The sequence below is a fragment of the Bufo gargarizans genome, chromosome 1 (assembly GCF_014858855.1).
Source record: "Bufo gargarizans isolate SCDJY-AF-19 chromosome 1, ASM1485885v1, whole genome shotgun sequence".
Lineage (NCBI taxonomy): Eukaryota > Metazoa > Chordata > Amphibia > Anura > Bufonidae > Bufo > Bufo gargarizans.
In genome coordinates, this window is record NC_058080.1 from 648,180,957 (window position 1) to 648,207,031 (window position 26,075).

Sequence of the window (26,075 nt, forward strand, 5' to 3'; positions counted from 1 at the left end):
AGATATAGTTGGCTATGTGCAAGCCGTGAACTACAACTGTGTATGTGAGCATCCGAATTACTCAAACATAAGGGGGGGACAAAAGAAGATGTGCCCCACTACACCGTGAAAATTTCGCATTCGCCCCTATGCAGGCGTCAATCCCCTGCAATCCAATACCACCAATGTTCACACTAACCACATCCCTGGTCACACATAGACCCATCATGCGACCACTCTTCATACCTCAAGCCTCTGTATACATCAACCAATCCCCCATCCTATCCACTGCCTATTCATGAATACCCTTCAATCACCGCCATACACATAGACATAAAGAAACCTGGACAGAGCACGGAAATTCAAGGAGGAAGCATTCACAAAAATGATGCGAAAGGCACCTTATCATTCAACCCATACAGCACTTGAGTTTGAAATTTGATTATCCATTTACTTTCCACTTGTTCAAGTTGTCTGAAGAGATCACCTCCTCGAGAGCCCAAATTTACCCTATCGATGCCACGAACCCTCAGGTCCTGCCATCGATTATTGTGTTTCAACCGAAAATGTCGTGCAACTGGTTTAAGCTTCAATATTCGTTCCCCATCATCAGCTCCCACTTTCGACGCCATCCGTATATCACTCTGATGTTCCTGAAGGCGTATATGCAGTTCTCGTGTCGTCATGCCAATGTAGATTAACCCACATGGGCATGTTGCGTAGTAAATAACGCCACAGGTACTACAGTTGATAAAATGCACAATTTTGTATACATTTTTACCAGACGAGTCGCTGAAGGAAACACTTTTTACCATAGCCTTACAAATACTACAATGTCCGCACGGTGTCGAGCCCCACTTTGGTCCCCTAGACTGAAACAGGAATTCCTGGTTACTTGGTGGGACATAGTGGCTGGATACCAGAATGTCACTGAGATTCCTGCTACGTCTGGAGACCAGAGTGGGGGCCGAAGTGAGAACCGAGTTTAAAACATGATCAGTCTGCAAGACAAGCCAGTATTTTGCAAATGTTTTTCTGATGTTGTTCCATTGTGGATTGTAATCCGTGATCATACAGACTGGTCGAACCTCATCCACCGCCGTATTCAGGACTTTTTTAGGCTTTGTTGTGAGGAGGGTCTGTCGGGGTGTATTGACAGCTCGCTGGTACCCCCGTTCAATAACCACAGGATGATATCCTCTTTGTGCAAAGCGTTGTCGAAGCTGGGTCGATTCTTTTTCAAAGTCCTCTGTTGTAGTGCATAATCTTTTGGCTCTTAAGAACTGACCAATCGGTATGGAGCGTTTTTGATGTTGTGGATGGAAGGATGATGCATGCAACAGGGCATTTACAGCAGTATCCTTGCTGTGAATTGCCGTCGATAGAGTGCCATCCGTGGTCGTCTTAATGTTGATATCCAAAAATGTCATTTGACTTTGGGAGATGGTCTGGGTCAATCTGATATTCCAATCGTTCGCATTTAGTTGTATCAAAAATAAATCAAGTGCTGTCCTGGATCCCTGCCAAACAAACAAAATATCATCTATAAAGCGGATCCAGGATATGACCTGTCCATCTGCACCATCCATGACTTGTTGTACATATTCACGTTCCCAAAGACCCAAAAACAGGTTGGCGTATGAGGGCGCACAAGTCGCCCCCATCGCCACACCTCGCAATTGGAGATAATGTCGGTCCTTGAAAAGGAAGTGATTATGTGTGAGTACAAAATCCAACAGGATTAATATGAACTCCACCAATTCTGGCGACAAGTTCCTTGTGCGCAGGAAGAAGCTGGAAGCCTTCAAACCAAGTTCATGCTGAATGCAGGTATACAGCGATTCTACATCGCATGTCACGAGATACATGTCGTCCTCCATATGGACATTTTCCAACCGTTTTAGCACATCGGTGGAGTCACGCACATAAGACGGAAGACATTGGACACATGGCTTGAGGTAGAAATCATAATTTTAGCATGTCATATTGAATTGCTATGCCATTCGATGTGCATGACTATTACCGCTGTCAAGTGCATGGCATCTGTATAGTGCAATTGCACTTCAGGTACCTGCACTTGACGAACATATATATATATATATATATATATATGTATATACATTGGAGTCGAATTGAGACGAAGGAGGTGAGGTTTCATGTACGTATATATATGCGCATTCTCCTCTGACGACTGACGAATATCTGACTTAGACTGTTAGGATATATATGTTTATGCTTTTATAATAACAACTGTGTTTTGTACTGTAAGATCCATATATGATAAGGTACCATCATTTTATGTAAATCAATTTGATGTTCTTAACATATCCCTATGTTCCATTCATGTGCCCTCACTCGACATGGCGGATGTGGCGTGTCCGGCAATCTGCGCATGCGCCGCGTTCGTGTGCCACCGGCCGCTCCGGAGTGACGTGTGTCGCGCAGGAAATGCGTGACTGCCTTCCTCCGGACTGGCGCGGCGTCACCGGATGTGTGGTGGCCTGTGTGTGGGAGGCCGAGCGCTATCAACGACCGCTGTGTGAGAGTACTCAGGTGAGCCTGAAATACAATCAAATACAGGTTCAATAACCAATGAAATGCATCCACCTGACCTATTTATGGATGGCCCTTCCTTCTGTCAACCAGTACCCCTTGAAAAAGCTGTACGCGAAACGTGCGTAGGGGAGTGGACCGGTGGTGTTGCTACACGATATACTCAAATCAATTGGTCAGTATTTTTTCCATCATGTGCTAAATTTAATCTCGATTATTGTTATTGCCTTAGTTTTGACAAACTTAGTGTATATTTCACACCAACTTGTGGCAAATTCTGATATATATGCATGTGGATATTATTGTGGTATCTAATAGCTACAGCTTGTGGATACTATATGTCCATCAATTGATGACCAATTGGGTATAATTATGCACTTGCACTTTATCTTTAGATATATATATATATCGGCAGCTCACCATCGGTCCCCTTGGTTTTTAATGTGTATTTTAACCTGTGTGTATTGTTCTATTTGTGACCAGTGCTGATCATGTGTCTTCTTTGTGATTTTCAAATAAAATTGTGTTATTCTTGGACTACTGTAGTATATATTTTTTGAATTAAAGTGTACCTTATTCATCTCACTCCTTCAATCGGTTATATAAAAATTTTCATGGACATAAGTATTCAGACCCTTTGCTATGACACTTGAGCTCTGGGGGCCTCCCATTTATCTTGATCATCTTTGAGATGTTTCTACTAGTGATAGACGAACATCGGCCGGGACGATTCGCGATCAAATGTTAGCGAACTGCGCGTTCGCGGCAGGCCCTATTCACTTTAATGGCAGACGGACCTGAAAAACCTTCAGGTCATATTTGCAGCCAGCAAACACTTACTAGAAGTACACAAATAGTCACACAACATGGACAGTGATATACCAGAGGGGGATCATTGGCAAAAATTCCCACAAAAAATTTGTGCGGCCATTTTTATGAGTCTTAAAAGGGAAACTCTCAAAAATGTGCTCTGCTGGAGCCTAGAAATTTTTTATTTGCTTTTGGTCTGATGTATACTAATGTGCAGCACTTCACGTTTTTATATCCTGCAGAGTCCATAAATAAAATGCATACATTAACGTAATTTTTTTTGTACCATGTAACTGTATGGTGAACAGACGGCACTGTACGGCATCAGTCTGAGGCATCTGTTAACGCATACATTTTTGGTATGTTTTAAATGGATGGCAAAAATAGGATGTGAACCCAGCCCTAGTGTTAGAATAAGCTCAGTACACAGCGGAGCAGCGTGGCGGAGAGTGGAGGCCGCCATGAACTGATAGAGCACTACCTGGTCCTGATGGTCAGGGATGAGGACTGTGCTTCCCATGGATCATATTCCACTGGGAACTACAGGGCATAGTATAATACACTAGAATGTATATAATATAAAGATATTAGCCGTATGTCACCATAGGTAGGGAAGGGACCAGCAAACTGAAAGACAAACTACACAACAGACTAGGACCCATAAGCTTGGAAAAAACAAGGTCACCTCCTAGCAATCCCTGACACTTTATCTAGGCTGCTAAGCCCATGTGTAAACCTCAACGGTAGATTTACACATGTCCCCGTGCCTAAGACTATAACATACTAAACAGACCCTCAGCAATAGGGAGAAAGAGTAAGAGACACCCAGCGCCTTCTGCCACTGAAGGAGCTAGCGTTCCCACTAGAGGCGTAGACCAAACAGAAACCAAAAGATAAAAGAGAAGGGAAAAGACTTATCTGATACGAGAAGGAGCAGACGATCCACCAAGCATCCAAAGCTCACACAAGGTAGAACTATAGCCTGCAAAGGCTATAGGGAAAAAAAGGAGGTACAAATAGCCACAACAAACAAACTATCAGATCGGGTCACGTGAAGAAATTCTGACAGACCTCCTCAAACCACCCACAGGGCAGGGCGTGACAGTACCCCCCCCCTTCTACGAGTGACCTCCAAACACCCAGGCCCAACTCTATCCGGGTGTGCCCTGTTAAAGGCGTTCACAAGGCGGCTAGCGTTAACATCGCTAGCCGGAACCCACATTCTTTCCTCGGGACCATATAACCTTCAATGCACCAGGTACTGAAGGGAACCCCGAAGAACACGAGAGTCGAGAATCCTAGAGATCTGAAATTCCAGATTACCATCAACCAAAACAGGAAGAGGAGGCAAAGGAGATGGTTTCGCAGGTTCTACATACTTTTTCAAAAAGGACCTGTGAAATACATCATGGATCTTCCAGGCCTGTGGAAGTTCCAGACGAAACACCACTGGATTGACAATGGCCGCGATTTTGCATGGACCAATAAATCTTGGACCCAATTTCCAAGAGGGTACCTTTAGCTTAATATTTTTAGCAGACAACCACACCAAATCACCCACACACAGGTCTGGACCAGTCATACGTCTCCTGTCAGCCATCCTTTTATATCTTTCAGCCATATTTTTCAAATTGACTTGAATCTTCTGCCAGATAGATGACAAAGAGGAAGAGAACCTCTCCTCCTTCAGTATCCCAGAAGATATGGAACCAGAAATAGTACCAAACTGAGGGTGAAAAACATATGGGCCAAAAAATGGCGACTTATCAGTTGACTCCTGCTTGTGGTTATACAAGGCAAACTCCGCTAAAGAGAAAAACTATGACTACTCATCCTGATTCTCAGCGACAAAACACCTAAAATATGTCTCCAAGCTTTGGTTAGTGCGCTCTATTTGACCATTCGACTGAGGATGAAAGGCCGAAGAGAAAGATAACTGAAAACCCAGGCGAGATAAAAACGCCCTCCAAAACCTGGAAACAAATTGTGTCCCCCTATCAGACACCACATCAGAGGGAACGCCATGTAGTTTCACAATGTTATCAATAAAAACCTCAGCAAGGGTTTTCGCATTGGGCAAACTTGATAATGGTACAAAGTGAGCCATCTTGCTAAAGCGGTCCACTACCACCAAAATCACAGTTTTCCCAGAAGAACTCGGCAAATCAATAATAAAGTCCATGGACAAATGCGTCCAAGGTCGAGACGGGATGGACAAAGAAAGAAGAGATCCCTATGGCCGCGTGTGAGCCACCTTTGCACGAGCACAGGTCTCACAAGTTGCTACATAACTTTACGCAACCCAAGCCACCAGAATCTCCAAGAGATAAGATCTACCGCAGATCTACTTCCAGGATGTCCCACAAGGACAGTATCATGATGTTACTTGAACACTTTGTATCGCAGTTTAGAGGGAACAAACAACTTGCCTGGAGGGCAACAATCAGGTGCCTCCTCTTGGGTCCCCAACACTTCCGTCTCCAGCTCGGGGTAAAGGGCGGAAACCACCACCCCATAAGCCAAAATTGGAGAGGGATCCTCTGAATCTCCCTCCCCAGGAAAGCTATGTGACAACGCATCCGCCTTGACGTTTTTAACCCCCGGGCGATAATTGACCACAAAATTGAACCTAGTAAAAAAACAATGACCATCTAGCCTGCCTATGATTCAAACACTTATCAGATTGCAGGTAAGCCAGAGTCTTATGGTCGGTAAATACCGTAATCTGATGAGTAGCCCCTTCCAGCCAATGACGCCATTCTTCAAAGGCTAGTTTGATGGCCAACAACTCTCTATTCCCCACATCATAATTTCTTTCGGCGGCCGAGACTTTCTTGGAGAAAAAAGCACACGGACGCCATTTCCTGGGAGAGGGACCCTGCGACAAGACTGCTCCGACACCTACTTCTGATGCATCAACCTCCACAATGAAGGGTTGAGACACATCAGGCTGCATCAGAATGGGAGCAGAAGCAAAACATTTCTTAATAGCAGAAAAGGCCTGCAATGCCTCCTCCGACCAGACCGAGAAGTCAGCGCCCTTCCTAGTCATATCTGTCAGAGGTTTAAAAATGGTGGAATAATTCAGGATGAATTTTCTGTAGTCATTTGTAAATCCTAAAAACCACACCAAGGCTTTCTGATTCTCTGGCCGATCCCATTCCAGTGCCTCACGGACCTTTTCGGGATCCATATGAAAACCGGAGGCAGAAAGCAAGTACCCCAAAAACAGCAGCTCCTGAACAGCAAACACACATTTTTCCAACTTAGCATACAATCTATTCTCCCGAAGGATCAATAACACTTGTCTTAAATGATCCTGATGGGTCTTCATATTGGGAGAATAGATAAATATGTCATCAAGGTAAATAACCACAAACCTCCCCACCAAATGAAGAATAATGTCGTTGATAAAGCAATGATAGACTGCAGGGGCATTAGTTAAGCCAAAGGGCATGACTAAATTCTCAAAGTGTCCCTCAGGGGTATTGAAGGCCGTCTTCTATTCATCCCCTTCCCTGATTCTGATCAGATTATAAGCTCCTCTTAAATCCAACTTAGAAAACACCTTGGCATTGACAATCTGATCAAATAGATCCGGAATCAAGGAAAGGGGATAAGAGTCCCAGACAGTAATGAGATTCAGTTCCCGGAAATCTTTGCACGGTCTAAGGGATCCATCTTTCTTCTTTAAAAATAAGAAGCCAGCGGCCATAGGAGACTTAGATGGTCTAATATGACCCTTTGCCAAACTCTCGGTAATATACTCCCGCATAACTACTCTTTCGGGTTGAGAAAGATTATATAACCGAGACTTAGGCAATTTAGCTCTGGGGATAAGGCTGACCGGACAATCATACTCTTGGTGAGGGGGCAACTCCTGAGCTCCACCCTCCGAGAATACTTCCCAAAAAAATCGGAAAGAAACTGAGGCAACACCATAGTGGATACCCCCGAAATAGAGGCATTAAGAAAGTTGTTCATACAAAATTCACTCCAATTACAAATTTGTCTAGTTTGCCAGTCAATAGTAGGGTTATGTTTTATCAACTATGGTAAACCCATAACTATTGGAGCGGGCAAACCTTTCATAACAAAACAAGAAATAAACTCAACATGAGAATCACCCACTCTCAAATGAATATCCTGAACTATACGAGTTAGACTTCTTTGTGAGAGAGGGGGGGAATCTATAGCAAACAATGGTATCTCTTTGCTTAGAGCGCTATTTTTGAAACCGTGACTCTGGAGAAATTGAAAATCAATAAGATTAACCCCTGCACCACTGTCAACAAATACCTTTAACTCAAAATTTCCCGAGTCTAGCGCCACCATGGCAGGCAAGAAAAATCGGGAACTCCAGGTAGGATATGAATATGCCTGCTCTGACTCACCATTCACGCTACCGAGCGTCAGGGAGTTTTTTTTTCTTTGAATGAATCCCCTAATTGTTTTTCACTACCAGTTAGCAGTTTAATAAAAGGGGCATACATTAATTAAATGACCTTTATTACCACATAAGTAGCACAGTCGATTCAGCTTCCTAAAATTCATATAATCAGAGCAAGAAGTAATCTGACCCAATTGCATAGGTTCCTCTCTAGCACCGGATTCAAGTGTCACAGAACCCCAAGGGACAGGAGGGGCTGATTCACCACCAGACAGCACCCCCTGTCTGCGGCCGCCTCCAAAGAATCTGGGTTTTCATGAAAAGAAAGGGCATCTTTTAATCTCTCAGATAGCCCCTGACAGAACTGACTGCGTACTGTGCAGGGTCATTCCATTCTGAGTCAGTCGCCCACCTTGTAAATTCAGCACAATAGGACTCAGCGGTACGTTCTCCCTGGCACAAACTGCGCAACCTAGATTCAGCCATTGAGACCCGGTCTGGGTCATCATAAATCAGACCCAGGGCTCCGAAAAATTCATCCAATGACCGGAGGGACTGTGAACCGGTTGGCAGAGAAAAAGCCCAAGACTGAGCGTCGCCCTTTAGCAGAGAGATAATCAACCCTACCTTTTGGTTTTATCTCCAGATAAAATTGGCCGCAGACGAAAATACAATTTGCAGGATTCTCTGAACCAAACAAAGTTATCACTTCCCCCGGAAAACCTATCAGGGAGAGTGACCTTAGGTTCAAGGCTGGACTGACTCCCACTAGCAGAGCCATGAAGCAGAAAATTATTACCCAGTGCAACTGAATTACGGAGGGCAGCTACCTCCCACGTTAATTCCTGCATGCGATCAGCCAAAGCATCCATTTTGCACGGAACAAGGGGAACAAAATGACGGTATTGGCAGGTCATAATGTTATAATGATAGGTAGGCAAGGGAAAAGCAAACCGAAAGACAAATTAAACAGACCCACAAGCTAGGGAAAATCAAGGTCACCTCCTAGCAATCCCTGACACACTTTCTCTAGGCTGCTAAGCCCATGTACATACCTCAATGGTAGATATACACATGTCCCCGTGCCTAAGACTATACACACTAAACAGACCCTCAGCAATAGGGAGAAAGAGTAAGAGACACCCAGCGCCTTCTACCACTGAAGGAGCTAGCGTCCCTACTAGAAGGGTAGCCCAAACAGATATCAAAAGGGAAAAGAAGGGAGCAGACAATCCATCAAGCATCCGAAGCACACACAAGGTAGAACTATAACCTGCAAAGGCTATAGGGAAAAAGGAAGGTACAAATAGCTTCACTAATCACCAAAAGAACACCACCTGGGAGAAGGTGGAACTGTGCTCAAACCCACAACAAACAAACTATAAGATTGAGTCACGTGCAGCAATTCTGATAATAATACAATTAGTTAGACGTATTTCTATATAATAAATGACCATGTTAGGCGTATTTCTGACACAGATTGTGGCACAAAGGTCCTTAGCACTGCAATCTGCATATTTGTCCCGCTCATGCCAGGTCTAAAAAAGGATGGCATGAGCAGGGAAAGGGATACAGTTTTGGGAAAGGGATACACAGCCATATCGTGACTGGATAAAAGGGTATAAGAGGGCACAGTACAGGGAATGACTAGGGGCACTCCACAGGCTGTGGTAAGAGGACACAATACAGGGTATAAGGGGGCACAGTACGGGGTAAGGGGCACAGTCACATGACCCATGACATTAGAAGGTCCTTATGGTGAATGCGGTTCATACGCCACCATAATGAGAGGCAGAGGAGTGAGACATCAGTGTGATTGTGTGGCTAGAGATTAAAAATGTAACTGTCGACCAGTACAGGCCCCAAAAACTATGCAATCGGCATTCACCTGACAGCAAAGAACTTTGGCTTCTGTAGCTGGAGGTACATTAGGCAGTCACAGGATAAATATGTAACTGTCGGCCAGTATAGGCCCCAAAAATTAGGCATTCACCTGACATAAAAGGCCTTTTATGCTGCTGTATATACATAAGGCAAGGACCATTCTTTGTTCTGGGTGGTAAAGATAAGATACGATGCCTTTATTGTCACTGTACAATACAATGTACAATACAATGAAATGTTGTTTGGAGCAATCCTAGATGCCATGGACAGAGGAACAAGAACTGACATTTAAACTAAGCATTACACTAGAAAAAAAAACACAAAAAAAAAAAAAAAAAAACATTGCACTAGAAGGCATTACTATTCACAGTTCACAGCATATATATAGTAAGTGCTTGTGAGTATATATACACTGATTCAGACACCACTGCAGACAAGAGGTCATCATGGGTTCATGAATGCAGCAGTCACTTTCAGTCTGTGGTAGTTTCTATCCTAGGAAGGAGACTGATTGCTTTGGTGGTTGATATGTGTGGGCTGTTATGAGGAAATTAAATTACACGTGGTCATCACAGGTGTTGAATTCCTCCGAGATCCATGCCTCATTCATTTAAAAAATGTGAGGTAGTCCACACGGTCATGAGCTAGTTGAGTGCGCTTATCGGTCACAATCCCCCTGCTGCGCTGACACTCAACGAGGGGCAAGCCAAGAGTTCCATGGCAAACTGTGCCAGCTCTGGCTACAGGTCAAGACTGCACACCCAGTAGTCAAGATGTTCCTCGCCTCTCAGAGCATCCACATCGGTCGTTAACCTGATGTAGTCAGACACCTGTCGGTCTATGCATTCCCTGAGGCTGGATCCGGAGGGCGGCTGTCGATGGGTTGGCTAATAATGATCTCATATCCGAAGTGACCAACACATCTTCACACCGCCTTCTTTTTGCAGGCGTGGTAGGATTGATATCTGCATCTGTTTCACTGTGAGTGGAAATTCCTCTGCCAGTGCCCGCAACAGCAGAATGCAGCATCTCTCGCTGCAAGGCCTGGAAATGATGCATTCTGACAGCTCTCTGTGATGCTGGTAACATGTCCACCATTTTGTGTTTGTACCGTGGGTCTAAGTACGTTGCCACCCTGTACAGGTCCTTGACTTTTAAGCTTTTTATACAGGGATCCCTTTTCAAGCACTGGAGCATGAAGGCCCCCATTTGCACTAAATTGGAAGCAGTGGAGTGACCTGGCTCCTGATCATCACCCAGGAGAATGTCGTCCTCAGTCTCCTCCCCCCAGCCACGGACAACACCAGGGATCCCCGAAAAGTTTAAAGCCTGCTCTTCTTGTTCCTCCTCCTTTTCCCCCCAGGCACCATCCTCCTCTGGCTCATCTTCAGACTCCTGATGACTTGTCTCAGATGGAGTAGCCCCCCTGGGAATTCATTCAGCATTGCGACTTCCTCATCTTCCTGCTCCTCGACGGCTTAATCAATGACACGATGCAATGCACGCTCCAGAAAGAAGGAGTAAGGTACGATGCCACTGATGGCACAATGGCTGCGACTGACCAGTTTGGTGATCCCCTCAAATGGCCGCAGAAGTCTACATGCGTTGCGCATGAGCAGCCACTGGCACGGTGAAAAGAAACCCAGCTCCCCAGAACCTGTCCTGCCGCAGAGTTTGTACAGGTAGTCGTTAATGGCACGTTTCTGCTAGAGAAGCCTATCAAGCATATGCAAGGCGGAGTTCCAGCACGTTGAGCAGTCACAAATTAGACGTCTGACGGGCAAGTAGTGTCGACGCTGAACGTCAGCAAGGCGAGCCATGGCCATGTAAGATCTTCTAAAATGGCCAGAGATTTTCCTGGCCTGCCACAAGACATCCTGGATCTCAGGGTATTTGGCAATGAATCAATGCGTGGCACGAGTGTCATTTTGCCCTGTTTCAGCGAGCTCAGTAGATTGGCACCGTTGTCGCACACCACTTACACCAACTGTTAAATTGAGCAGGGTTAGCCACTAATCGGCCTGTGACCGCAGAGCTGAAAGCAGTGCCGGACTGGTGTGGCTCTTGGCTTACAGGCACAACAGCCGCAGCACAGCATGGCAACGTCTCACCTGGCACGTCAAATAGGTTCTGGGGAGCTTGTGAGATGCAGTGGAAGAGGCGGTAGCAGTAGCAGTAGAAAAGGAGGAGTCACCCGAGGAGGAGACGGAGGATGCAATCCATGGCGGTAACACCAAATCCACATGGGTGCCATGGGTTACATGCTTGAGGGACGTTAGAAGGTTCACCCAGTGGGCAGTAAAAGTTATGTATCTTTCAGATGTATCTTGGCTCCGATACTGGGTGCCAGAGATATAAACTGCCTGTCCCAAAATAATGGAATTGTTTCGATAAGCTTTTGCAATGTCACAAGATTTATTTCCATCCGGTGTTGCATTCATTTTTCACCAAGATCTTGCATTGATGATGGTAGAGTATGACTGCTGCGCAAAGCCTTCTCCAGCACATCCCAAATGGGGTTAAGGTCTGGACTCTGTGGTGGCCAATCCATGTGTGAAAATGAGCCCGATGAATTCTGGCATTGTCATCTTGGAATATGCCTGTGCCATCAGTGAAGAAAAAATCCATTGATGGAATAACCTGGTCATTCAGTATGTTCAGGTAGTCAGCTAACCTCCTTCTTGGAGCACATACTGTTGCTGAACCTTGACCTGACCAACTGCAGCAACCCCAGATCATAGCACTGCCCCCACAGGCTTGTACAGTAGGCATTCGGCATGATGGGTGCATTACTTTGTCTGCCTCTCTGCTTCCCCTGATGCGCCCATAACTCTGGAACAGGGTAAATCTTGACTCATCAGATCACATAACCTTTTTCCATTGCTCAAGAGGCCAATCTTTATGCTCCATAGCAATTTGATTTCAACAAACGTTTAAGTGATCGCCGATCACAATCATTCAAGATTTTTTCCCCGCCACATTTCTTCCTAGAATACGATGGGTCCCCACTATCCTTCCAGTTTTTAATAATGCGTGAGGCTACTTTCACACTTGCGTTCGGGGCTCCGCTTGTGAGTTTCGTTTGAAGGCTCTCACAAGCGGCCCCGAACGGATCCGTCCAGCCCTAATGCATTCTGAGTGGATGCGGATCCGCTCAGAATGCATCAGTCTGGCACCGTTTGTCCTCCGCTCCGCTCAGCAGGCGGACACCTGAACGCGGGTGTCCGCCTGGCCGTGCAGAGGCAAACGGATCCGTCTAGAGTTACAATGTAAGTCAATGGGGACGGATCCGTTTGAAGTTGACACAGTATGGCTCAATTTTCAAACGGATCCGTCCCCCATTGACTTTCAATGTAAAGTCAAAACGGATCCGTTTGCACTATCATGCAAAAGTTTGCACTATCATGGTAATGCAAACGGATCCGTTCTGAACGGATCTAAGCGTTTGCGTTATAGGTGCGGATCCGTCTGTGCAGATCCCAGAAGGATCCGCACCTAAATGCAGGTGTGAAAGTAGCCTAAGATTTTAGTAGTTTCTGCAATCTCTTTAGATGTTTTCTTTGCTTGATGCATGCCAATGATTTGACCCTTCTCAAACAGACTAACATCTTTTCCACGAACACGAGATGTGTGTTTTGACATGGTTGTTTAAGAAATGAGAAGCAACTCATTGCAGCAGTTGGGGGTAAATAACTTGTTTCCATCTGAAAGATAATTGCCCATGCAGTAATTATGCAATAGGGGGCTCATAACTATTTGCTTGGTTATATTCAGGTGGCGACTTTTTTTTTGGACAGGCAGTGTATTAACTTGCCGCTGAACCTGGCCATATAGTTCAAGGATGCCCTTATGGTAGAAATATTTCCTTCCAGTGACCTTCTAATGCGGTGTGCCAATGGCCGAAAATTTTCTAAAGGCCTCCAAGTCCACCAATTTATATGGCAGTAGTTGGCGGGCTTTGCAAATAGAGATTTGTTTACACACTGCTTGGTTATGCTGCTGATAGGGTTCCCACCCCAATAATACTTTGTAAAAAATCACAGCAAGATCTTGTTTTCATCAATCAGAGGTGTTGTTTATTTTAACACTTTAAGTACGACATGTGGCCATAGACAGCGTGTGAACGTTTTTGGCAAAAATGCCTTCGTCAGACACTATAAGAAATATAGATAGTCAAATGTACATACATATATATGAATATCATTTTGTATGTAAACCCAAAAGGTCGATTCTAAATATTCAAATGTAATTAGAAGATAGATCTCTGCGTCCCGATCTCTACAGAAATATGCGGACAAGGCCACAATTTGTAGTCCTGGAGCCTTCTGAAATACAATCCTGACAGTGATATATTTATTTATTTTTATTATTGTCTTCTTCTAGCTGAATATGTAAATAAAATATAAAAAAATTCACAGAGGTGTCATCCCTTAGCCATATACTACATTACAGGTATACTTGTCACAATCTGTCATATCCGTTCATTATGGGTTCACTTGTATGTTGGAGATTAGTTAAGGAAAAGAAGAGGTAGTTGGTGGGCTAGCAGTTCTGACAAGCCAGCGGTCAGCCGTTGGGCAAGAGGATTATACGGCATCATCATTTTTCTATGCGCGAACATTTGGGACACGGAAGCCTGCCTTGTGCCAGATGAATGCGACGATGGCATGGTGGAAGGTGGAGTGGAGAACAAATGGGAGGAGAGAAGAGAAGGAAAATAGGCAGGACATGGAGCTTCTGGAGTGTGGCTTTGTGGGTTCTGACGCCGTTGCTCCCACTGGGTTTGGCGGTTGTCCCTAGGTGGGTGTTGGGCTTACCGCGACTTATGCGTTGACAGCACAGGCTGCAGATGGCAACACTATTATCAGCAGCTGACACGTTAAAAAAAGCCCACACTGCGCACATGTTACGGTGTCCTGGGAGAGCAAGATGTGACCGTGCATGGTGGATGACTCGCTCCAGATACATTAGCAGTCTGCTTTTGGCCTCCTGTGCACTGCGAGTTCTGCCTGCTTCTTCTCCTTCTCCTTTCTATCTGCTGCTCAGTCTCTCCCTCTGAATTTCCCTCCACTTCCTCTTTTGTGGGCACCCATGTGCATCAACACGTCATCATCGTCACCTTCACCACCACTGACATTAGAGATCTCGGAGTAAGCAGCAACAGCAGGGACCACCCTACTTGGCTGATCTGGGTACGTTGTCAGACCGATGGCAGACATTTCTACCTCTTCTTCCTCATCCGATGCCAAGAATGGTTGTGCATTGGTAAGGTCTGGGAAAATAATTCCTCTGACTCGAGTGGAGGGGCTATGGTGGTGTATTTGGGGGTGCACACAGCAAAGAGTGAGAAGATTGCAGATACAGAGGATGAGAAAGGTGCGGAAGCGGAAGGCTGAGTGAGCCACTCAACCAACTCTGGTGCGCCCTTTGAAGTTTTTGCAGGCGCCTTCTACAACTTCCCACTTAGGCTCCAGCCTGGTGCACCTCCCCGACCCCTACTATCCCTGCGGAACGGTCTGCCTCTTCCTCTGCCTGTCATTTTCTAAATGACCCTCTGCCTAAGTCCGTAGAGAAGAGCAGTATTTGTGGAAGAAGGTATATCGCAGGCCTCAATCAGTATTTGGTGGAAAAAGGTATATAGCAATAGCACCCCTCAATCAGTATGTAGTGGAAGAAAGGTATATAGCACCCCTCAATCAGTATTTGGCAGAAGCAGGTATATGGCACCCCTCAATCAGTATTTTGTGGCAGCAGGTGTATCGCAGCTCTCAATCAGTATTTTGTGGATGAAGGTATATGGCACCCCTCAATCAGTATTTGGCAGAAACAAGCATATAGCACCCTTCAATCAGTATTTTGTGGAATAAGATATATAGCATCCCTCAATCAGTATTTAGTGGAAACAGGTATCTGGCATCCCTCAACCAGTATTTTGTGGAAGAAGGTATATGGCACCCCTCAATCAGTATTTTGTGGAAGAATGCATATGGCACCCCTCAATCAGTATTTAGCAGAAAAAGCTATATAGCACCTCTCAATCAGTATTTGGTGGAAACATGTATATGGCACCCCTCAATCAGTATTTGGTGTAAAAAAGGTATATAGCAATAGCACCCCTCAATCAGTATTTTGTAGAAGAAGGTATATGCCACCGTTTAATCAGTATTTAGCAGAAAAAGGTATATAGCACCCCTCAATCAGTATTTTGTGGAAACAGGTATATAGCACCCCTCAATCTGTATTTGGCAGAAACAGGTATATGGCACCGCTCAATCAGTATTTTCTGGAACCATGTGTATTTCAGCCTTCAATCAGTATATTGTGGAAGAAGGTATAAGGCACCCCTTAATTAGCATTTGGCGGAAACAGGTATATAGCACCTCTCAATCGGGTTTTTGTGGAAGAAGGTATATCGCAGCCCTCAAGCAGTTTTTTGGGGGGCAACAGGTATATTACACCCTTTGCAATTAGTTACTCCAATAGCGTTTGTCCCTCTATCTAGCTGCGGTATCGCAGCAGAACCGTACACAACTGCTGCACAATACAAATACACTATAATATAATTTCTGTTAGAAAGTATATTATAAGTATATCACACCTATCAATAGCACACCTCTACTAGTCCTTAAAAGGACTTTTGTGGCTCTATAAGCTAGAGTTTGGTGTCCCTAACTGTCCCTGCTCCAAAATGCAACCTCTCCCTACAAAACACATTCTAAAATGGCTGACAGATCGGGTTCTGTTATAGGGTTGTAGGTGTGTCCATGTGCTGAAGCGTCTTAATTGCCTGTCCTGTCCCACCTGATGGATGTGTCATGGGTCAAAGTTTGGCGCCATGCAAATAAATATGGTGCGTGCGAATATCTCCATATGTTCGCATGTTTGGCGGGTTCTGAACGAGCAAAGTTCGCTCACGAAACGACTGCCGGGTGAACCGCAAGGCCATCTCTATTTTCTAGATCTTGATTGGATTCCTCCTGTGGTAAATTCAGTTGATTGGACATGATTTGGAAAGACACACCCCTGTCTATATATCAGGTCTCACAGCTGACAGTGCATATCGGAACAAAAACTAAGCCTCGAGGAAGAGAGAACTGCCTGTAGAGCTAAGAGACAGGATTGTGAGGAGTCACAGATTTGGAGAAGGGTACAAAAAAAAAAATCTGCTGCAAGGAAAGTTCCCAAGAGTGGAGTAGCCACCATAATTCTGAAATTGAATAAGTTTGGAATAACCAGGACTCTTCCTATAAGTGGCTACCCCACCAAGCTAAATAATTGAAGGAGAACTGTGCAAACCATGTGGCATCATGCCCAAAAAGATTGGAGGCTGTAATCACTTCCAAAGATGCTTCAACTAGTTACTGCGTAAAGGGTCTAAAATACAATATTTTAGTTTTGTTCTTTTCAATAAATTATCAAATATTTTTTAATATTCTGGTTTAAAGGGAAGCCCAAAAATGCAGAATAAACCACCAATATTTTCATACAGAGGTTCTCATCATGTTTCTAAAGTTTTTTCTTTGCTCTCTGATGCACCTGCCGTATATAAATGAGAACATTCACAGACGTATATAAATGAAGTTCTTGAAGTCAAGGGGGCAGCGGCTTTCTGGCTTGGAGTCAAGCTCGCTGCGCCCTCTTCCCGCCCCTTCACATTTGATTGATGTCCTGCTGTTAATTTCATGTGAGAATCCAGCTTGAAATTTCATGCATGCGCTGTATTGTTTGGATACCGGCGCCTGTGCATCGTTCCCTGCTGCTGTGTACTTGTCTTAAGCAGCTCAGTGCAGGTACAGGCTCATCTGCCACAAAACAATGCGTGCTCCTGGTCATGTTAGTGACATACACACATGGCTTTGTTACATTACATTTATGCCTATGGCTGGTAGAACTACACTATCACTGGGCCCTCGGTTGTTGGTGTCTGCCTCTGGCTAGTCTAGTCTAGAGTGGTCTATTCAAGGAGATGGAGGGCTTTCACTGTACATTGCATTTCAGATCATCATAGCATGCAGGCTTTGTTACAGTCCATGAGTACATTCACACTTCTGCTCTACGCTATTGGAACCAATCAAACTTGTAACAAAAGATTGATATATGGTGACTGATATACAGAAAACTTTTCAGAGTCCAAATCTCCACGGAAAATTCTTTTCAAACATTGTACCAGCAGGAAACACTGGAGGATTCAGGACAGAAGTCTGCAGAATTATAAATGCCACAGAGATAGAAAATGGGCTAGAATACAGGCTGTAAGTGAAGCAATGTGTTTGCAAAGTAGGTCAACTTTTTATGTGGATTTTATCCGTGTAAACTGCAATATGTAATAATGTGCTTATAGCTGCTTAAAGCTAAAGAAAGTACTTTATCCAAGAGATTATTGGGAAGCTGCATGGCCATAGGGATCATTTTATGTAGCATGGACACATTTCCAGCTGTGTCTTGAATGCCAGAAAAAGGAGTCCCATTGAGTTCACTATCTACTCTGCCTAAGGCCTCATGCACTCGGCCATTCCGTGCATTGGGGACTGCAATGTTCTATTTTTTTGTGGTGCGGAGGCACGGACAGAAACACCATGGCAGCACTCAGTAGTGCTTCCGTGCCTTCGTTCCGCATCCGTGATGCAGGGAGCACACGGCCGGTGCCCGAATATTGCGCTATATAGTTTGCGGGCCACAATACGGCAACGGCCGCATTTATGAGGCCTAATACACACATTATAAAGCATTGATCTAACCTTCTGAAGTCTTTTCTGTTATTGGAATATCCGTCTGAATAGCGTACTTGAGGGCTACTTTAGGTTCAATCAGTATTTATTAAAGTTTTCACAGAAGATAAAGACATAAAGACAAAAAGATGAGGTCTCACAGGACCGAACAAATAAAAGAAAAAAATATGTGGCAAATAGAATATCTGTACCAGCATAAATCTAGTCCCTCCCACTGAATAAATAGTGAAAGCCTAGTACTTTCCCCCAACAAAGATAAGGCATTGCAATCTACAGTATATGTAGTAATAACATTTTCATTTTGTTTAGCAAAACTAGACCGCTGTTTTGGTGGATGTGAACTGAGCTGAGAATGAGTGGGGGAAACATCTTTTTCATGAAGGTTATACCCGGGAAAAGCCAGGATCAAAAACCTCTAAAAGAACTACAAGAATAACAGACAAAGTAGAAAGTGGAAAGGAAAAGACGATCCAGAAAGCTAGAAAAGCAAAAGAAAAGAGGCAAAAAGAGGGGGGGGGGGGAAGAGAAAAAAAAGGGAGGAAGGGCGAGGTAATGGAATGGGAGGGGGAGGGGAAGGAAAGGCAAAGTACACCACAGACTAGAAACAGACATTCAAGGATGCCGAACACCTGGGTCTACACGCCCTGTGGCTGCAGGGGGTCCACAAAGCCACCAACGTCAATAACAGTGGCCTTAGCAAAAAGCTCTTCCATATGGAACAAGTAGGGCATTTCTACCTATCACTCCGACAAAGAAGAGATGGGAGTCAACCTCCTATAACATGGTATGACTGTTATGACAGCAGTCAGGCAAAATCGTAGGAGGGCTCTCTTCTGGGAGCCAATAGAACCCAGCAGAGAGACAGCAATGCTAACTGCGGGGAGCCAGGGAACTTACCAGAAAAGAGATTATACATGGAGAAAATCCCCTCCCAAAAGGGTTTTAATTGATCATTACTCCACCACATGTGTGATATAGTGCCCCTCCCTGGCCTAAAATACAAACATATCTCTGGTTCATGTGGGCCCTTGGGCGATAAATCCCAGTGGGGCCCCTTAAGGCATTTTTTTTACATTTCTATGTCCCCCTGTGTCTCCAATATGGTATAATAAACCCCAGTGGCCCCTATACTGTATAATGACCCCCCAATGCCCCCCACTGTATAATGACCCCCAGTGGCCCCCCTTCAGAATAATGACCCCCAGTGGCCCCCACACTGCTGGAATATTGTATGGAGGGGGCTCTGAGGGTCGTCATTGGGGATCATTATACTAAATGGGGGACACTGGCGGTCATTATACTATGTAAAGGGCCCTTACAGTATAATGACCACACAGTGGCCCTACATTCAGAATAATGACCCCCCAGTCGTCCCACACTGGGGGTTATACTGTATGGAGTGGACACTGGGGGTCATTATATTGAATGGGGGCTCTGGTGGTCCTTATACTAAATGGGGGGCACTGGGGGTCATTATACTGTGTAAGGGGCCCTCACAGTGTAATGATCCCCCAGTGGCCCCTCACATACCTATCATTGCAGGAGCGCAAGGGAGCTGGCGGTCCTGTCATTCACTAACTGCAGCTCCCTGCGCTCCTTCTCTCGTCAGGCCCGCTGCAGCAGTGAGACACACGGACGCCATCTTGTCACCCCTGGGCCGGGCCTGGAGTAGAGAAGGAGATGTGCAGTGATGTAGCTAGAACTGACTGGGCCCCACAGCAAGATTTAGTACGCCCCCCCCCCCCCCCCAGTGGGTTCACATCACGTTTTTCCTATCGGTTTGATGTTTACAAATGTGCAGCACTCCACGTTTTTGTATCCTAAAAGGGTATAAGAGGGCACAGTACAGGGAATGACTAGGGGCACTGCACAGGGTGTGGTAAGAGGTCACAATGCATGGTATAAAGGGGCACAGTACTGGGTGGGGGGCACAGTACAGGATGGGGGGCACAGTCACATGACCCTGTGACGTTAGAAGGTCCTTATGGTGAATGTGTTTCAGATGCCACCATAATGAGAGGCGGAGGAATGAGACAGGGGCCCGGGGCCCTGGATGGACAGGATGGGTGGACACAGCAAATATGTGGAAAGTGGCTCTGAGGGGGATTCATACAATAAGTGGTGGCAGGAGGTCTGTGCAGGGCAGCAATAGGAGATAGGAGGGTAGAACAGGAGCTCTGGATACATGAGGGAGAAAAGTAGACAGCAGGGGCTCCATGAGGATGAAATAGGACAGGATATGTGGGGGGGGGGGGGCAGGTCATGGAGGCAAACTGCTTAATGAAGCAGTAAAACAACTAAATAGAATGAAGCAGCATCCAGCAGCAGCATGAATAGTTCTGTCCCACAGAGAAGAGAAAGTCACAGTGCAGACTTACTCACAGACTGCTCATCTTTACTCTAGCGGAATAACCGCATGTTTGTCTGAGTACAGCGTCTACACCCTTGCGGCATTAGTCTGATGAAGGCACAGAGTTGCCGAAACGTTACCTCGCTGCAGCAACTGACTTTGAATACCTAATAAACAAGTTGCATCCAATACGATTTAACTGGAGTTTTTGTATTAAATGTCTAAAGGGGTGGGAACCCTACTCCGGCAAAGCATCCACTGAGTGCTACAAGGGCTCTGCGCGTGTGTGTGTGTGTATATATATATATATATATATATATATATATATATATATATAGTGTGAATTTTTGTCTGTTCTATATACACAGCCAAATGACTTTGGCAAATAGATACTGTACATCAGGTGTCTGGTAAGGTTTCAGCTCTCTAGGACGTATGGTTCTTGAGATATTCCCCCCAAAAAATGCAAATATGGCACTATCACATGACCCGTATTAGCCAATAGAATCTAACCGGTCTTTCACTGATATCGTAACTGCCATACACACAGTCACATGATCTTATTTGACCAATAGAAGAAACATAGAATGTGTCGGGAGATAAGAACCATTCGGCCCATCTAGCTTGCAGGTCCTTGACATACACACAGTTTTACACCATGTTTCCATAAAAAGGTTACTGTTAAGTAGATGTCGTGCTGTGGAGGTCACTGTTCAGCAGGTGGGCCGCTGTGGAGGTCACTGTATGTATACTAATGCCAGAAGCCTGACTAATTAAACTGGTGAAGTAGAATTAGTGATGTGTGAGCAGGACTATAACATAGTGGGTATAACTGAGACATGGCTGGATGATAGCTATGATGGGCAGTTAATGTACAAGGTTACAGTCTGTTTAGAAAGGATGGTCAAAACCGGAGAGGGGGAGGGATCTGTCTTTATGTGAAGTCCTGTCTAAAGACCACAGTCCGAGAAGATATAAGTGAGGGACATGAACATGTGGAGTCACTGTGGGTAGAAATACATGGAGGCAAAAACAATAATAAAAATACTATTAGGAGTTTATTATAAACCATCTAAAATACAAGAGTCCACAGAAAATCTACTTCTAAATGAGATAGACAAGGCAGCAAATCATAATGAGGTGGTTATAGATATAGACTGGGAAACTTAAAGCTGTACATCTCATAAAGGAAACAAGTTCTTGGCAATAACCAAAGAATTACCTTTCCCTACTGGTTCAGGACCCGACTAGAAGGACCCCCATACTGGACTTAGTATTAACCAATTGACCTGGCAGAACTACAGATGTGCAGGTTGGGGAACATCTGGAAATAGTGACCATAAAGTAATAACCTTCCAATTATCCTTCAAACAAGCATTTTTACAGGGAGAGACAAAAATACCAAACTTCAAAAAAAGCAAACTTTAGCCAACTAAGAGAGGCCATAGGCCTAACTAACTGGGACAAAGTCCTCAAAAATAAAAATACAGCCACAAAATGGGATATTATTAAAAGCATCCTAAAATCTAATTGTGAGGTACATACCTTATAGGAATAAAAGGTTAAGGAACAAGAAGAAACCAATGTGGATAAATAGAACTGTAAAGAAGGCAATAAATGACAAAAAGAAAGCATTTAAATCACTAAAACAGGAGGGTAATGAGGAAGAACTGAAAAACTATAAGGAAAAAAATAGAATATCTAAAGAACAAATAAAAAGCGGCCAAACTAGAGACCGAGAGATTAATTGCCAAAGAGAGCAAAACTAACCCTAAAATGTTCTTCAACTATATAAATGGTAAAAAGTATAAATCTGAAGGTGTCGGCCGTCTACAGAACAATAAGGGGGAAATGGCAGAGAGCGAGGAGGAGAAAGCAAAGCTATTAAATATTTTTTCTCCACTGTATTCCCTGAGGAAAATAAACTGTCAGATGAAATGCAGAATGCAAAAGTAAATTCCCCATTAAAAGTGCCCTGTCTGAACCAGAAAGAAGTACCACAGCGACTTAAAAGATTAAAATAGACATATCGCCAGGGCCAGATGGCATACACCCCCGTATCCTAAGATAATTAAGTAATGTCATAGCTAGACCCTTATTTGTGATAGTTACAGACTCTATACTGACAGGGAGTGTTCCACAGGATTGGCACATAGCAAATGTGATGCCAATATTCATAATAGGTGCAAACACAGACCCCGGAAACTATAGGCCTGTAAGTTTAACATCTGTGTTGGGTAAACTGTTTGAAGGTTTTTTAAGAGATGCTATCTTGGAGGATCTCAATGAAAACAAGCAAATAACATCATAAACAGCATGGCTTCATGAGGGATCAGTCATGTCAAACTAATTTAATCAGTTTCTATGAGGAGGTAAGTTCTGGCTTTTATTACATACAATAAAATCATATAACTTGGATCCATAAAGGTCCTATACATCACAATAAGCTATCACCAAAACAACATGGGCTCAAGAAGTGGGATGAGTACTCAGGGAGACTGAAAAAATATATAAGACTGTCCCTGATCTCACCCTCCAAACTGTTCAGCCCGGGGCTGCACCTTAGTGGTAGATTCTCCCCGTCCTCGTGCCTAAGACGGCACTTTCCTTATTATGTCCTTGGCCTATCCTTCGGACACTGTTTCTTATACCCAAGTACAGCCAGTCCCAGAATCCCTAAATAGTGCAGTCCTAGGCACGAGGACAGGGAGCATCTACCACTAAGGTGCGTCCCCGGGCTGAGCAGTTTGGAGGGTGAGATCAGGGACAGTCTTATATTTTTTTTCACACAATCTGAGTACTCATCCCACTTCTTGAACCCATGTTGTTTTTGGTGATGTCCTATACACCGCAATAAGCTCTTTATGGATCCAAGTTGTATGATTTTATTGTATTTAATAAAAGTTATGTTTTAGATTCTTGCCTTCAGTGATATCCCTATTTGTTCTTGCAAGAGTTTGGACATTATTGGTTTTTCAGTGATATTGAGGTAACATCTAGACTTGACAGCGGCAAATCAATAGATGTCGTATATCTTGACTTCTCCAAAGCATTTGACACCGTACCACATTAAATGTTAGTATATAAAATGAGAATACTCGGACTGGGAGAAAACATCTGTATGTGGGTAAGTAACTGGCTCAATGATAGAAAACAGAGGGTGGTTATTAATGGTACACACTCAGATTGGGTCACTGTCACGAGTGGAGTACCTCAGGGGTCAGTATTGGGCCCTATTCTCTTCAATATATTTATTAATGATCTTGTAGAAGGCTTGCACAGTAAAATATCATTTTTGTGCAGATGACACTAAACTGTGTAAACTAATTAACACTGAAGAGGACACTATACAGCTACAGATGGATCTGGATAGATTGGAGGCTTGGACAGAGAAGTGGCAGATGAGGTTTAACACTGACAAATGTAAGGTTATGCACATCAGAAGGAATACTGCAAATCACCCATACATACTAAATGGTAAAAAACTGGGTAACACTGACATGGAAAAGGACCTAGGAATTTTAATAAACAGCAAACTAAGCAGTAAATACCCATGTCAGGCAGCTGCTACCAAGGCCAATAAGATAATGGGTTGCTTCAAAAGGGGCAGAGATGCCCGTGATGAGAACATAGTCCTACCACTTTACAAATCACTAGTCAGACCACACATGGAGTACTGTGTACAGTTCTGGGTTCCTGTGAACAAGGCAGACATAGCAGAGCTAGAGAGGGTACAGAGGAGGGCAACTAAAGTAATAACTGGAATGGGGCAGTACCCTGAAATATCATCAACATTAGGGTTATTCACTTTAGAAAAAAGACGACAGAGGGGAGATCTAATTACTATGTATAAATATCAGGGGGCAGTACAGAGATCTCTCCCATCATCTATTTATCCCCAGGACGGTGACTGTGACGAGGGGACATCCTCTGTGTCTGGAGGAAAGAAGGTTTGTACACAAACATAGAAAAGGATTCTTTACGGTAAGAGCAGTGAGACTATGGAACTCTCTGCCTGAGGAGGTGGTGATGGTGAGTACAATAAAAGAATTCAAGAGGGGCCTGGATGTATTTCTGGAGTGTAATAATATTACAGGCTATAGCCACTAGAGAGGAGTTGTTGATCCAGGGATTTATCCAATTGCCTTATTGGAGTCGGGAAGGAATTCCCCCCCCCCTTAAGTCATTGTTAAGTGTGAGGGCCACTGTGGAGGTCACTGTAAAGTGATGGGGCACTGTAGAGGTCAAAGTTAAGAGGGTGGGGTGTTGTGCAGGTCATAGTTAGGGGGAAGAGCACTGTGGCGGTCACAGTTAGGGGACGGGATGCTTTGGAGGTCACTGTTAAGGGGGTTGGGCATGGTGGAAATCACTGTTATGGGGAACACTGTGGATATTTTTTAACTACACACGCAAACATTAATTAAAATAGTTAAAATATACCCGTGTGAAACCGGGTCATTTTCCTAATATCTTATATATATTTTTCTTTGTGTAGAGCAAGTGGTTATGTGAAGTTATCCCCTATCCACAAGAGAGGGGGATAACTATTAGACTGGTCAGACCCCACCAATCACAAGAACAGGCTCCCCGTACCACATGAGAGCTATAATTGTTGGTTGGATCTGAGTCTGAGACACTCTATATTAAGTCTAGTTTTAGCTTATGATGGCCCACTAACCTCTTCCCAACACACGCCATACATGTACAGGAGCTGTGCTTGCCTGATCAGCGACAGGGGCCTGCCTGTTACTGACACCCAGGCCCCTGATGTATCCGCTGGCATCAGTGAACACACAAATGCCAGCAGATAAACCCCTTAAATGTTGCAGTCACTGCTTACCAGGCCTAGGGGACTACCAGCTACAGAGGTTTATGAGGACCAGACCTCAGGTTGTCTCATAGGCAACTATCAGTGTAAGGCTACATGCACACGACCATATGTGATTTGCAGTCTGCTAATTACACATCCGCGGGAAAAAAGGATGACATCCGTTTTTTGGTTTTTTTTGCGGATCCATTGTAACAATGCCTAAAATGGACAAGAATAGGACATGTTCTATTTTTTTTGTGGGGCTACAGAATGGACATACTGATCTGGACAGCACACGGTGTGCTTTCCGCATTTTATCCGCATCCTATCCGTAAAAAAAAAAAAAAAAAAAAACGAACGGACACGGAAACAAAATACGTTCATGTGCATGAAGCCTAATACTGACAGTCATGATGCATTACAGTACATTATGTATTGTGATGCATTGTAGAAGGGATCAGACCCCCAAAAGTTGAAAACCCCTAGTGGAGCAAAAAAAAAGTGGTGTTTTATAAAAATAAGAAAATAAAAGTTTAAAGTAAAAAAAGATCCCCTTCCCCTTCATTGAGC